This window comes from Oryctolagus cuniculus, chromosome 7, assembly GCF_964237555.1.
Source record: "Oryctolagus cuniculus chromosome 7, mOryCun1.1, whole genome shotgun sequence".
NCBI classification, from domain to species: domain Eukaryota; kingdom Metazoa; phylum Chordata; class Mammalia; order Lagomorpha; family Leporidae; genus Oryctolagus; species Oryctolagus cuniculus.
This window is the reverse complement of record NC_091438.1, coordinates 13,904,797-13,914,611: the sequence shown is the minus strand read 5'-3', so window position 1 is coordinate 13,914,611 and position 9,815 is coordinate 13,904,797.

The following is a 9,815-nucleotide window of genomic DNA, read 5'->3' as shown; positions in this document are numbered from 1 at the left end:
GGCTCCCCGCCTCGGCCAGTTTGTACCCTGATGGCTCCATCCATCCCTTCCTGCGGCCAGCTCTACAAGCTTCGCTGTGGGTCAGATGGTGGCCAGGAGCCCTAGTGCTTGATGGGTCACAGGTGTGGCGAGATGTGAAGACAGAGCCGACCCCCGGGTGCCAGGGACCCATTGCCCCCTACACTCAGGCTGGGCAGGAGGACCAGTGCCATGGGCAGGGGAGCCCTGGGCACCTCCAGGGGGCAGGAGGCCTTGTGGGGAGGCAGTGGGATGTGGCTGCCTCAGTGCTGGACCTGGCCAGGCCTCTTCCGCCCACCCCTGCCAACGTCCCTGAGGCAGAAGCCCGGCTTACCTGGGGTGGTGAGCAGAGCAAATCCCTGTCCCAGTGAGGGAGGCGCAGGACCCTCTCTCCTCCAGCCCAGGGTCTCAGGCCCTTGCCTCCAGGCATCCCTCCCTGACCATCCAGGCTCCACATGTCCTCTCTAGCCAGGGCAGCGTGACATACTGTGAGGGCCACTGTGATGGGGACAAGGTCTGGGCCTCCATCCTCACTCACATCCTGCCTGTGGGCTCAGCGAGGCAGAGCACTTAGGTGACAGGTGGACAGGTGGGTATGGGCCCAGGGTCGCAGGGACAGCTCAGGGTCCCTGGCCCCTGTACAAGGAGCCTCCAGGCCTGGGGCCAGCACAGTGTCCGTGGCACAGTGGCCTTTCCTAGCTATGTGGCTGTGCCTTGGGGATGGGGGAGTGGACACGGCTCATTCCTTGGGCATCTGTGGTTCTGGGGCCACTTGCTGGCCCCTACTTGGGTACAGGAGGCTCCCCACGGTCACACATATGGGAGGCCCACACCTACTGCTGTCCTGGAGCTCTTGGCTGCTCACCACAGGGCCAGCCTTTAGCCTGGGCTGGTGTCGGCTCACCCCGTCCACCATGGCCATGCCGACTGTCCACTGTATACAGAGCCAGGTGCTTGGCCATCTGGGCTGAGATGTGTGCAGGACGAGGGCCCCCGAGACGCCCACACCCCGATCCCTTGCTGATGGCTCAGGGTGGGCATCTGGGACCGGGAGCTTCCTCGAGTGTGCACGTGGGCCTGGTGGACACATGGTCATCACCACAGCAGGGCAGGAGGGGCAGAGGTGAGAGGGGAGCAAGGAGGCAGCAGAGGCGAGAGAGGCCCATCCCAGGAGGAAGCAGCCCCGCCAGCCCAGGGCTTGGCCACAGAGAGCCATGATGGGCTTCAGCCCTTGGAGTGGCTGGGCCTTTGCTGCTGTGTCCCTGGGAAGCTTGGGGGTGGGGGGCGAGGAGGACAGAGCTGGGCCCTGCAGAAGCTTTGGCCGCGTGGCTTCACCTGGGCAGGTGTCACTGTGCTCACCTCCCGTGAGCCAAGCTGTGTCCCACAGCCAGACACAGGAGATGACACGTTCCACCCCGCCATGCTCGCATGGCACCCCAACCTCTGCCAGTCCCAGCCTGGCACCCTGGGAGGAACATGGTGTCTGTCCCCACCCAGCCACTGCCCCGAAGCAGACCAGGTCACAGCCCGCCTGGCACCAAGCAGCTGCTGGCTGGGGGCAGGGTCATCCCTGCTGAGGAACCCACTGGCAATGTGCCCACTTCCCACGGGGACACAGTCCCAGCTATGCAGCCTGGGCCCCCTTTTCTCATCACCGTTTTCCTGGCCATGTCTGCAGAGCTTGGAGATCAGCCTGGGTAGATAGCCGGGCCCGGGTGGACAGCCGGGGTCGGGGTGGACAGCTGAGGTCTGGGTGGACAGCTGGGACCTGGGTGGACAGCCGGGGTCTGGGTGGACAGTTGGGGCCCATGTGGACAGCCGGGACCTGGGTTCTTCTTCACCCCTAAGTGACCACCTTTGCAGGTGGGGGCTGGAAGCGCCAGCCAGTCTGCCGTCTGTGCTCTTGGTGGCCAGGAACGCGTTTGCTTCCATCAGCTCTGTGCTCCACAACTCGTTCCCAGACCTGAGCCCACGAGTCCACCGAGGGCAGCTCCTGGGGCCTCACAAGGGCAGGAGCTGCTCCTTGAACTGGGTTTCACCCCAGGCTGCTATTGTTTCTTTTTTAAAATTATTTATTTGTAAGATTTATTTGAAATGGGGAGAGAGAGAGATCTTCCCATCTGCTGGTTCACTCCCATGAAGCTGGGCCGGGCTGAAGCCAGGACCCATGAGCTCCCTCCACTTCCCCCACATGGGTGCGGGGCCATGTCCTCCAGATGTCACCTGCTGCCTCCCGAGGTGCACACTAACAGGGAACGGGATGGACAGCGTGGCAACCGGGACTTGGAGCTCCAGTGAGGGATGCCAGGGTCTCCAGGAGCTCCAGTGTGGGATACCGGGTCCCCAGGAGCTCCAGTGAGGGACGCCGGGTCCCCAGGAGCTCCAGTGTGGGATGCTGGGGTCCCCAGTGGTGGCTTCACCGCCATGCCACATGCCCGCCACCCCAAGCTGTGTATTTGTTTTTTAAAGATTCGTTTTTTTTTTTTTTTATTTGAAAGGCAGAATTAGAGAGAGAGAGAGAGAGAGATTGATTGATTCTGTTTGCTGGTTCACTCTCCAGTTGGCTGCAGTGGTCAAGGCTGAAGCCAGGAGCTTCATCCGGGTCTCCCACGTGGGTGCAGAGACCCAAGCACTTGGGCCATCTGCCACTGCTTTCCCAGGCCACAGCAGGGAGCTTCATTGGAAGTGGAGCAGCTGGTTCTCAAACCAACACCCATATGGGATGCTGGCATCACAGGTGGCAGCCTTACCCGTGAGCCCCGACTTAACTGGAGAGTCTTTGACGGCCTCCTACGAGACCCTGCGGCCCTCAGGATTTCTGGGCATCCTTTTCCCAGGGACCCCGACTTGAAAACACACCAGCCCTCCCCAGCTGCCTCCCTCCTGTAGGACCTGTGCACCCTTCAGCTGAGACAAGCTCTGGCTGCCGCCAGCAGGAGCCGCTCCCCACCCCCAGCTGACCGCCTTGTGAGCCCTCAGCCTCTGAGTGCCCTGTTCTGCTTGCATCCCCACGAGTTCTCCCAGCCAAGGCCAGCGCCCCCAGGCTGCCCTTCCCAGGTCAGTCGGCTTCGGCCGCAGTGACATGGGGCCCAGGGATTCACTGTTGGGCGATGGCAGGGTGCGGAGGGGAGGAGCGAGGCAGGCAGAGCGGGCCCAGTCCAGGGAGGGTGTGGCAGGCCGGGATCCCCCAGCTGAAGCCGGGGCGGTGCCGCTGGAAGACGGTGCACGATGCAGCTCGAGGGGGAACACAGGTTGCCTATGGTCAGACGTGTGCCTGGACCCCGGGGCCACACATGCCTGAACCAGCCTTGCACAGGGCCTGAACCAGCCATGTGTGTGATGTTCCCAGGCCCCAGGCAGGCTTCTCCCTGACCCCTTCTCTTGGAAAACGCCCTCTGCCTCCAGAGCCCCTGGGAGACGCACTTGACTTCAGTGCGAATTTTGGGAGTTTTGGAGCAGATGGTTGAGGGGCTGTCTTGGTTTGTGTACTTTTGTGCACCTGTGTTAAGTTGGAGGTAAAGCCCTAGGCAGGGAGTGGCAGCCTGAGCCCAGAGAGCAGGCAGAAATGGCCCAAGTTCCAGGTGCAAGGGCAGAGTCAGCAAGGGGAGGGGTGGGGTCAGCAAGGGGGTAGGGTTTTTAGGGGAGGGGTAGGGCTAGCAAGGAGGGAGCCCAGTCAGCAAGTCAGAGGGAGGAGTCAGTGAGGAGCCAGGGAGGCCACAGGGGGCTGCAGCCTGGCCATGTTTTGTTTATTTATTTAGGGGCCAGTGCTGTGGTGTTAGACTGTTCAGTCTCCACCTGCAACGCCAGCATCCGGTGGGTGCCGGTTCAAGTCCCGGCTGCTCCACTTCTGATCCCGCTCCCTGCTAATGCACCTGGGAAAGTGGCAGAAGATGGCTCAAGTCCTTGGGCCCTGCACCTTCGTGGGCGACCAGCTCAGTCCAGGTGAGGGGTGTGATGGCTCAGCCCACCCTCACCGGGGAGTCCACGTCCCACCTTCTCGGGGTTTTCCCAGAGTTGTCGCCCCGGAGCTGGGACAGCTCTTGTACCCCAGCTTGGCATGGCATGGCTGGCACGGTGCAGCTCGACATGGCTCAGCACAGCTCAGCATGGCTCGGTGCAGCTCACAGCTCTGCCAGGGACCGCCTTGGCTTCCAGGCAGCTCTGCCTTTCGAGTAGATGGAGCAATTGAATTATTGATCCCAACACATGGTGTAACAGACTCGAGTTTGATTTCCTGAGGAACCAGACTCATGGCCGTATCCTCACAGCTTCTCCAGGGTCTTAGCTCCTAATAGCTGCGTGATATTATGGGATGCCAGGACACAGGCAGCCTGAAGAGGCCCCCATCTGCTCCCACCTCACCATGGAGGCCCTCACTTGCTGGCCGGGGCCTGCTGTGCCGGCTCTGACCCGGACGGGCGGCGCCTCTGTTCTGAGTGGGCCATAAGCCTTGGCAGGGCCCCTTGCAGCTGGCACAGTGGGGGCCTGGGCCCACCTACAGGCTGGGGCAGGCAGGCGTCCCCATGGTGGGTGCCCAGGCATGACCTGGCCCCTTCCCAGCTCCGGCCTCAGCCACCCCCTCACATCCTCCTCGCTGGGAAGCCCTGAGCTTCTCAAGGCACCAGGGATACAAGAGCTGGGTGTGCGCTTCCTGCGCATTCCTAACATTTCCTGTGACCTTTTAAAAAAAGATTTACTTTATTTGAAAGTCAGAGTTATAGGGAGAGAGACAGAGAGAGCAAGCGAGCGAGAGAGAGAGGGACAGAGAGGTCTTCCATCCGCTGGTTCATTCCCTAATTGGCTGCAATAGCCTGAGCTGTGCTGATCCGAAGCCAGGAGCCAGGAGCTTCCTCAGGTCTCCCACATGGGTACAGGGGCCCAAGCACTCGGGCCATCTTCTACTGCTTTCACAGGCCATAGCAAAGAGCTGATCAGAAGAGGAGCAGCTGGAACTTGAACTGACTCCCACGTGGGTGCCAGTGCTGCAGATGGCAGCTTTTCCGACAGTGCCACAGCACTGGCCCCTCCCTTCTTCCTCTTAAAGGGAGCTCCACACTGCAAAGCTTCCCCAGTAGCCCTGCGGCTGCCCCCTGCCCCTCCCTGAGGGAAGTCAGGCACGGAGCAGCCAGGGCTCTGCCCAGGCCCTGGGACAGCCCTCGCCCTGCAGGCAGCCTTGCTTGTCAGGGGCACCCCTGAGCCCCAAGGTGGACACAGGAGCCCGCTCCTGGAGCCCCTTTCCTCCTGCACCTGCCCTGGCTCCTCCCCCCAGCTCACTCCCACCCCACTCCCACATCCCCACCCTGGAACAGGGCTGCAGGCTCTGAGGGGCCTGGGCTCGGGCCAGTGCCACCCCTGTCCAGGGCCCCTGGGCGGCTCCATGTGGGGTTTTCCTTGTTGAAACTGGAGGCCTCGCCTTGCCCAGGGGGTGGAGGTGCATGTGCCCATTGAGGAAGTGCCCTGGTTGGCTCACGCTTGCCTCTGCCCCAGCCCAGCCCAGCCCCAGCCCCAGCCTCAGGGCCAAAAGAAGCCCAGAGAACCCCTGTGGAGGTTCTGGGGGTCTGGGGCCCTCCCAGGCTCCTCCAGCTGACCTGGCTTTAGGCGGGGGACCAGGGCCAGGGTCTGGAGACCTCTGTGTCCACTCGCCCGGCCTCTGGCAAGGGGGAGGTGGCCACAGTGCAGGTGCTGAGCCTGGCCGAAGCTCCCGCTGGCCCCGTGTGCACTGCAGTCCCAGGGGCACCGGAGTGGGGGCAAAAATGTCGACAGGACAGGCAAACGCCCAGCCTCTTGCTTCTTCCCAGACCACCGGCCAGGTCTCTCGCACTGGGGAGTGACTGTGGTGACAGAAGCTGTTTATCCAGGATGGGCTGCATGCTGGTGTCCTCAGGGGCGGCCCCAGGGTGGGACCCAAAGCCAAATGCTCCAGCCGGGCTCGGTCTGCAGGGGGCAGTGCAGCCAGGCCCAGGCTCAGGGAAGGGGCCCAGGCCAGAGCCAGGAGTCTGCAGGTGTAGGGACTGGGTGGCTACTGACGCTGCCGGATCCAGGTGTGAGACAGACCTGCTGACCCCTCGGAGCCCCTTGCAGCCAGAGGAGGGAACGTGGGTGGACAGAGTGGGCAGAGCAGGACTGCAGGGCCCAGCATCATGGACAGGGGGACCTGAAGCCTGGGTCTGTAGCAGGTGCACCTGGGCCCCACTCGGGGGCTGCTCCTGGAGTGGGAGGGCAGTGTCCAGGCCCCACCCAGTGAGGGGCCACCTCGTGGGGTCAGGTGCCTTGCTCTGGACAAGGCTGCCCCAGGCCAGCACCCTGTGGATGGAGACGCTCTGGACAGGACTGAGGGAAGCTGGGGCCTGGGACTGGGTTTGCTCACATGGGCAAGGTGGGATGGGTGGGCTGGGCTGTCCCCCAATGATGGCGTCTTCCTCCCATGAGGGCCAGTGTGGCCCCAGGGACCCGTGTCCCTTGCCTGCCTGTCCTCGGAGGCTGAGGGGGCATCAGAGACCCCCAGCAGGGCCCTCCTTGGCCACAGCAGGAGGTCTGCGGCCAGGTGGAGAGAGTCATGCCTCACTGGGCCCCCTCCCACTGTCATTGCACAAGACCGCAAGCAGAGGGAGACCACGTTCCACACGCAGCTCCGACCTTCCTGCCACAGGTCTGAAGGTCACTGCGCTGGCCCAGGCCTGGCCGCAGAGTCCCAGTGCTGGTAGGTGGGAGGGCTCTGGCTCAGAGGCCCCCAGGCTGGGTCTGCACAGCATCTACTGTGGAGACCCCGATGGCAGCCACCATCCAGCTCCTGACAGTGGGGGCGGGTGTGGATGGCAGGGGGCTCTGAGCCCCCGCAGCACTGAATGGAGGTCCAGTCACTGCTCCCATGCCTGCACTGGGGGTCTGCAGGGGTGGGGTGGAGGCTGGTGGCCTCCTCTCTTGGCTGGGGCTCTTAGAGGCAAAGTGGTGGCTTCAGGGGCCCAGACGGGTGCCCAGTGCCTCCCCTGAGCAGGTGGCCCCTTGCAAGTGCGGGAGGCACCCTGGGGCCTTTGGGTTGTGGGTGCAGGACAGGGACAGAGAGACAGGGCTGGCTTTGGGCCCAGGGCCCCCGTGGACAGGGCGGTCTCTCTGTGCTGCCTCCAGGAAGATGCCACTGAGGACGTCCCCAGGCAGTGTTGGGCGCAGCCCCCGGAACTGGAGGCAGGGAGTGTTCAAAGCCAGAGGAATAGCCCAAGTTACTGCAAGGTCACAGGTGGAATTTCGTTCCACCAACGTGAATGGAAGACCACGCAGTCATTTCCTATGGCTGTGGAGCTGACCCCAGACGTGAGGTCTGAAAACCATACAGAGTCTGCGTCTAAGAGCCTGACAGGGCTGGGTCTCTTGCAGGCTCCAGGGGGTCTCTTGCCTGGCCATCCTGGTCTCTGGAGGCCCCTGCTCCATCCCCCTGGCTCCCGCCAGGGCATCCAGATGATCCATCTCCCAGCCAGGGCCCTTCATTCTAGCGGCTGACTTGGGGCCGGTGCTGTGGGGCAGCAGTTAAGCAGCCGTCTGAGTCCTGGCTGCTCTGTTTCCAATCCAGCTTCCATCTAATGCCCTGGGAAGGCAGCGGAAGGTGGTCCCATGGTTGGGCCCCTGCACCCGCATGAGAGACCTGGATGGAATTTCTGGCCCCTGGCTTTGGCCTTGCCCATTCCCAACCAGAGCTGCCATTTGGGGGCGTGACCAGAGGATGGAAGATTCCTCTATCTCTGCCTTTCAAATAAACAAATAAAAAATCTTCAAAAACAAAAAAAGAAATTGCCAAAGAGGTCAGCATCAGTGAGGGGGGTATCCTCTTCCCGTGCTGGACGCTGGACGCTGGACGCTGGATGGTGCTGGGGTTGCCCTTCCGTGGGCCTTTAAGCTTTCTGTGCCAACAGGAAGTTACATGTGAGGACGCACAGCCCTGCCACCCCGTGACCCCTGAGCTCTGAGCTGCGTCTCCCCTGGCCTCACATCCATGCTCTGCCTGGGGGCCTCCCAGGGGCACTGGGAGGGCAGTGGGGAGCTCAGGTTGGGGGATAGACAGGGCCCGGCCCCCGCTGAGCCTGGGTCCCATGTCCTTATGGGGTCTTCCCTGGGGAAGGGAGTATGTGAGGCATCCTTCCACCTGCAGCCTCCAGGGCTGAGCTCTGGGCAGGGAGCAGGCTGGAGGTCACAGGTCACAGGTCACAGGTCTGCCTTCAGACAGGCGCTGACCATTGGTTTTAGGATGGAGCCTGGCTGGGTCCCTGTTTGGTTCAAGCCACAAGGTGGCGTTGGGGGCAGCCGGGCGACCTGGGCACTTGGTGGCTCCCACTCCTGGAGGATGAAGTTCAAGGTGAAGATTGGGGTGGGGCTAGCTCCCCCTACAGCCCCTGTCCTGGCCCCCTGGGTCCTCAGCCATCGCCCCGAGAGGCCTCATCTCCCCTTGCCTCAAGACCCCAGCCCATGGGGTGTCCCTGTGAAGGCCTTGTCTGTGGCCACATTCTGGGGTGCTGGGGGCGGGGCTTCCACAGATGAGCCTGGGGGACACAGCTCTGCCCTGAGGGACTCCTCTTCCAGGCCGGGTGGGGGCCAGGCACCACGGGGGCTGGGTTTCTGAAGTTCCCACTACTGGGTCAGCTTTTCCTTGGAAGCCCCCTGCCCAGCTCCCTGGGTGGGCGGGTTTGCTCCTGTGGGCTGAGCCCTGCCCAGTGTCCAGGAAGGAGGCCGGGAGGCTGTGGTTGCATCCAGCGGAGCTGACCGAGGGTTGCATCTGGGATGGAGAGGCCGTACACTGGGCCCTCACTCTGCCGTGGAGAACGCTCCGGATTGCACCTGCAGGGAAGCGGCTGGGCACAGTCTCTGATTTTGTGCCTGCCCGGTCTGCATGCCGTGGGCCCCCAAACCCCTCAAAGCCAGTGCCTTCACCCCCTCCCCCAGTGATCTCGCCACTGAGCTCCACAAGCCCCAGAGGAGCCAGCACCAGGATATTCCCTGGGCACCCGGACATTGGCTTCCCAGGGACAGGCGGATCCCCCCACCCAAGTGCCCCCCAGGGACACACAGATCCCCTCACCCCCTGTGGCCCCCCAGCAACATACAGAATACCCCACCACCCCCAGTGCCCCCCAGGGACACACAGGTCACCCCACTCCCCATGTTCCCTCAGGGACACACAGATCTCCCCACCCACCAGCGACATACAGAATCCCCCCACCACCCCCAGTGCTGCCCAGGGACACACAGCTCCACCTACTGCCCATACCCGCCAGGGCCACACAGCTCCCCCCACTGCCCGTGCCCCCCAGGGACACACAGCTCCCCCCGCCATTCCCCACCCCAGGCCTCAGGGCAGCTGTCTGCAGGGCTCAGCTCCTCACACCCCAGCCACCTGCAGCTGCCAAACACCACCCTTCCTGCACCTGGACAGCGGTCAGCTCTGCTCACTGAGCTCACTGAGCACCTCGAGGTGGGTCAGGCAGGGCTCCTGCCCCCGGGCTCTGCACAGTGGGCTGGAGGCGGGAGGACCCCAGGGCAGCTGATTGCATAGGAAGCTGGTGCAGGAGCAGCCTGTGGGGTGGGGAGCAGAGGGAAGAGGGGCCCCGAGCAGCCAGGGCAGGGTTCTGAGAGAGAGATGTGGAGCCCCGTGCATGGGGCCCGGGGGCTCCCTGAAGCCCCTCCCTCAGTTTTGAGTCTGGGAGGCTCCAGGCACGTGAGCCCTTGCTGTGGGTAGCGCCATCCTGGCACCCAGCAGCCCCCACAGCCCCTGAGCCCCCATGAACTCAGAGTTCTCTGCCTGGAGGCTGTGG